The following is a 6210-nucleotide window of genomic DNA, read 5'->3' on the forward strand; positions in this document are numbered from 1 at the left end:
GACACGGTGAAACTCTCTTACTTTGATGGATGGAAGGCTTACGAGACATCCTATCCACTGAAAGACCTGAGGGAGTCATTCAGATGGGTCTAGCTGAGAATCAGTACCTTATTATAGCTAAGATAACAAGAAACTTGCAGGGATTATTTTTAGTCCACTTTCTATGTGTAGAAACTGACAGATATTCATGGTCTTCAATTAACACTCCAGCTGTGCTTTAATTAATCAAAAACTGGCTCATCAAACACCCAGAAGCCTCCCTCTGCACCCCACAAGGTGTAAACAAGTTCAAGGAGACCAGCACTTTTCCAGGATTATCATGGGATGCCTGAGTTCAACAAGTATGGGTTATTATATTTATAACACAATCTGTGTATCAACGTTCATGAATATGTTAAATGATTGATTAATGACATTAAAAATTAATACTCACAGGCGTTGCAAAATTTATGGGAAAGTGAGGGGAGATAGAGTAAAATTTGATCCAGATCGCATTGTTATGAGCGGTGGAGCCACCGGAGCTCATGAGATGGTTGCCTTTTGCTTGGCAGATCCTGGTGAAGCATTTCTCGTCCCCACTCCTTATTATCCAGGGTAATGCTTCATTTTTTTTTTTTGATAATTATATTTTGTACACATGTCCATATAGTATACATAAAGATTTCGTAGATGCTCATTTTTAATTTTTAATGACTAACCTGACCTTTGTCCCCAAACCCACCCACACGCTGAAACTAGGGAGAAATTGCTAATTAAGCAAATCAAATTTGACTAAGATAAGTTTTAGTTTAATAGAACTGGATTTAGTCACCTAGTATAATTTCTAATGTTCAGTAATGTTAAAACTAAGTAACGAAGGGAATGATTTTTGGGTAAGGGAATCATGAAAGCAACTTGGCTCTCTTTTTGAAGTTCTTGGCCCATCTCTGATAGAATTATGCAACTGACATATTTATTATACCAAGTAACAAAGCGAAACAAAAACTAAAAACCTGGTAGTATATATAAAGGCTCATCATCAGTAATAATCATAGAAAGTTGAGTAGTCATTTTCATTTGAACCGGTCTATTATTTGTCATTTCATAACAGCTGGATGAGATGAGTTGACTACCTAATTTGAGCTTCAGAAGAAGTTATCAATTTCATGGTGTAATTATTATCTAGTTCACTAAAAAAGAACACACACACTTTTGACATCACTTTGCAGGTTTGATCGTGACTTGAAGTGGAGAACCGGGTTGAACTTGTACCAGTCAACTGTGAGAGCTACAATAATTTCAAGATCACCAGGAACGCCTTGGAAGCTGCGTATGTTAAAGCACAAGAAGCTAACCTCAGAGTGAAGGGCTTGCTCATAACCAATCCATCGAACCCATTGGGTACTATCTTGGATCGGGACACATTGAAGAGCATGGTTAGGTTCATAAACGACAAGAACATACACCTGATTGGTGATGAGATTTATGCTGCCACTGTTTTCATGGAGCCTGAGTTCGTTAGTATTCTGAGATTATAGAGGAAGAGGATGTGGAATGTAATCGTGATCTCATACACATTGTGTACAGTCTTTCCAAGGACATGGGGTTCCCTGGTTTCAGGGTGGCATTGTATACTCATACAATGATTCAGTCGTTAGCTGTGCCGCAAAATGTCCAGCTTTGGATTGGTGTCTTCGCAAACTCAGCACTTGATTGCATCTATGCTATCTGATGGAGAGTTTGTTGATAACTTCATTACAGAAAACAAAGAGCTGTTATTCAAAAGGCACAAGTATTTTACTTGGAGTCTTTCTCAAGTCGGTATTGGTTGTTTGAAGGGCAATTCTGGGCTGTTTATATGGATGGATCTGCGTAAGCTCCTCAAAGAGAAAACATTTGCAGCCGAGATGGAGCTGTGGCGGGTAATAATCAATGAAGTTAAGCTCAATGTTTCGCCAGGTTCTTCTTTCCATTGCGAGGAGCCTGGTTGGTTCAGGGTTGCTTTGCTAACATGGATGACCACACCATGAAAGTTGCTTTGTTGAGAATCAGAACCTTGTGTTCAAGAACAACGAGGCCATGGTTCCTCTAAAACTATGCAGGCCAAGCAGCCTAAACTCAGCTTATCACGAAGCTTATCTCGAAGAATGGAGTCACCGGGCATCATGTCTCCCCACTCTCCCTTGCCTCAATCACCCCTCGTTCGAGCAAGGACTTAACAAAGTTCAACAGCCTCATAAACTTCCCCATTATGCATTACTCTTTGCATGCTACAAACTTTAATTAGTGTTATAATTAAACTGTAAACCAGAGAATCCGCTGCATTGTTTCCTATAGTCATAATAACCTGAACACGATCCTTTTGGCGGAAAGCTGTCCATCATAAGGGTACTCCATGGATTCATTCAACTCATGTATTTTTCTGTCTTCCCTCACATGCAAAAATGCACTATTTGTGAGGAAAGTTCAATGTTGCGGAGTAGTGTGTACTGGTCGTGCAGATGTATAAAATTATATGTAATGGTGAAGCCCTTCTATGTGAAAAATAAAGGATTGTTACTTGAATCTCTACTGCCTACTAAGTGTATAATTTGTAAAATGCTAAGCCTGTACGTATATTATATAGCAGTTGATGCAGAAGTCACGTAATAATTACATGAATGCAAAACAGGTTAAATAGGCCCTGTTGTAACAAGTGTCATACCTTTCACCAACTTCTCTGTTTAAGTTCCTACCTTGGCACAAGCTCATTGAGATTGAACTTCACAATGAGATTTCGTAAAGGGAAATTAAATGAAGGCTACATTTTCTTAACTTAGTATCAATATTTACATTTTTTTCAAATAGTCTTTATTTTCTTATAAGTTAAATTTATTTTTTAATTTTTCAAAAAAGAGTCAAATAACTTTTTTAGTAAAAAAATGCTATTAAAATATTAATTTTTTAACGATATTAGTGTGACAATAGTTGATGTGCACTTTTATATGGCCTTAATAAATAATTTAAAAAATATAAAAAATATTTAAAATTTAAAAAATTATAAAAAGTTCATACAAATCGAAATTAGCATGAAGTATTTGTGAATTGTCATTCAAGTTGTCATGTTTGAAAATTAATGTTTTAGTGTCCCTTTGAATGGACAATTACCTCTAGTGCGTTTAGCTTTTTTATTTTTATTTGTGTCTCACGCTACAATATCAATCTCACCACCACCACTACTTTACAGTAATCGCAAGTAAATGCATCTCCCATCCAAAGGGACCCTTAGTCAGTATTTCATCAAAAGAACAACAATTTAACTCTTTTGAAAGATTATGGTTAAATTAGACTTTTTTTTAAAGGTTGATAGTCAAATTTAGTAAAAAAAATAAATGCATCTGCCATCCAAAAGGACCCCTAGTAGTATTTCGTCAAAAGAACAATAATTAACTCTTTTTAAAAGATTAATGATAAATTAGACTTTTTTTTAAAGGTAACGATCAAATTAATTAAAAAAATAACAATCAAATTGACAAAAATATAAACATTGAATATACCACTAATCAATAAGGTTTATATATATATATAAATAAATAAAATAATACATAATACATATACTAATTTTAATCACACGCGCTATGCACGTGATACAATATAATAAATTAATTTAATAATTTATAAAATAATATTCATCTGTATGAATATAAAATTTAAAATTTAAAATTTGAATTAAATTCAAATAAAATAAAAAAGACACAACAAATTACTATGAGTAGAAAATAATATATATTCTTTTCTCTATTTCATCTTTTCTATATTTAAGATAATGTTTGAAGAGATACTTAGTAAATGAATTTGGATATAATTACTTGCAATTAATAAGTGTGAGTAATTAATGTAATTGATGGGTTCCACCAAATTAGTGTGTTACACTTTTCAATTATTAGTGGAGGATGGGGATTAGGTAATTACACCCAAATCATGTATTAATATAAAATTTAAGATTTATAATATAATTTTTAAAAAAAATTATAAAATTATAACAAAGATATATATTCAAATACTAAAAAAATTCTACAATTATGAACAAAAAGTTTATTGTAAAAAATAATTTATATGTTATAAAAGTATTATAATATATTTATTTATTAACAGTTATGGTAAAAAAGTATGAATATAATTTCTTTATATCTTCATGATCCATGCTATATATTATAAAATAATATACTTGTTCATAAAAAAATGTTTTAATTTTTTTCAGCATAACTTATAATAGAGAATAACTTTATAAGATTATAGTAAAAAAATATATCATTGATAAGAAGTGTTATGAAAGGTTTCGACACTTTATAAAATATTTTATAAAGGTTATAATTATAATTTTATATTACATATTATGAAAAGAGATAATTTAGTATAAGTATTTTTCCAAATTAAGTTTATATAAGTGTTTAAATTGATGCTACATATTATTGGATTAATTTGTACTATTAACTCAAATACTATAAGGTTGTTGCTAATTATGAAAATAGAAAATGTTCTCTTGCACCATACTGTGAATGTATGATACCATTTAAGAGAATGTGGTTAAAAAGATATTTGTTGTTCTAAAAAAATATTGTCCATATTAACACTACCACTTTGATATAGCATAAAAGAAAAGGTTGAATTGTACTTGTATATTGTATGTTTCATAACTATGTGGTACAAGAAATGTAAGAAATGAGGTTAGAAGACATTCGAGGAAACGGGCTGACGACTCAACGGGTTTGAGTTGGAAGTTTTCGTCACAACTATGTGGTACATGGAAGGTAAGGAATGAGGTTATTATAAATTGTAATTTGTTACTGAAAATTCTATGTGTCAAAAGCAAAAATATTGTTCAGGATTACATTTTAGCACTAGCACAGATGGTGAAGTCTAACAGAGCAGCCAGTGGCCAAGTGAGATGGCAACCTCCACCTACTACCTACTTTGAAGTGAAGTTCGATGCTGGTTTCAATGCAATTTACAGCAAACAAGAGCGGGACTTGTTGAGGCTCTCTATGGATGTCTAGCTATAGGCTGAGATGACAGCAGCATGAAGGCCCTGGAATCGGCGAAGAAACAAGTAAAAGATCCTATACGTCCAAAGACAAGTTAACCCCCTTGTAGGAAATGATGATGTTGAATTGTCATGATTGATAGGCTCTTAATTTTCGATGAAAAGAAGAAGAGTTAGAAGCAGCAAATTGGTTTAGTTCTTCAAAAAATTATGGGATTCTGGAAGTAATATAAATTAAACCGAAACTGGGGAAAACCCATTGTTTACAGTTTCATGGATATGTACGAGGAATGAGTTACAAACAATTTGTTGTTGGGACTTTTGAGATCATCTAATTAATGATAAAATCATTGCAAACAAGTTGGCAGCCGTGGTTAATTTAGCCCATAGTTATCTCAATTATCTTCATCTGTTTTTGGGAATTTAATAGTTAGTCATTGTCATGATGACTATCATGGTATCATACGGAGGGGTAGTATCCATGATTTGCTGGTGCAAGTAAGAATCCGGATGAGTTTTTGCTTAAACAACCAAAGATTAGTTACAAATTGGGGGACTAATCTTTATGCTTTACTACGCAGATGACATTATCACCTATTATAACAGAAAATGTGATTATCCAAATGATCTTATCCATCCCATGTTCAATACTTTGGAAAAAGAAAATAAATAAAATAGTCTATCATTCTGTTCGTTCTATAAATGTAAATTCATTATTGAGAACGGAACAAGAATAATCTCTCCGGATAACAATCTCTAGAGAGAGTTTTCTTCACAGCTCCGATGCTCACTTGCATTGCATGCATCCTAGCAACATTGTTTAGACTTTTGATGTAAGTACTTCCCTTAGGACTAAATGAATTAATCCTCCATTATTAAATAGACCAATTTAATTCATGTATTGTTAATAGGAATTAAATAAGATCAATGAAATATATCACTTTGAAATTAGGTATGTCACACCCCAGAAGCAGCAGACCTAAAAAGGGGAGTATATATGTAAATAAACTATTTTGGTGCACTATGGCACCTTACTAACTTGCTAACGAGATAGAGTATTGGCATATACTAGTGTTAAGACATCTGCCCATTGGCAGTATCTAAAGATTTAATTACAGGATATCTTCAAGTGAAGAAAGATTATGCCCCAGAAATAGTACGCCCTAAAGTTTTGGTTGAGCACTAAGGACCTATCAAGTGTATGAGAA

The 6210-nt window shown here is 32.8% G+C and overlaps 1 pseudogene; it reads left to right on the forward strand.

Annotated features, from left to right (window-relative positions):
* The first annotated feature begins 3 nt into the window (after positions 1–3).
* On the forward strand, positions 4–2544 carry LOC121212308 (1-aminocyclopropane-1-carboxylate synthase-like; annotated as a pseudogene).
* The last annotated feature ends 3666 nt before the right edge of the window (positions 2545–6210 follow it).

The sequence above is a fragment of the Gossypium hirsutum genome, chromosome A13 (assembly GCF_007990345.1).
Source record: "Gossypium hirsutum isolate 1008001.06 chromosome A13, Gossypium_hirsutum_v2.1, whole genome shotgun sequence".
Lineage (NCBI taxonomy): Eukaryota > Viridiplantae > Streptophyta > Magnoliopsida > Malvales > Malvaceae > Gossypium > Gossypium hirsutum.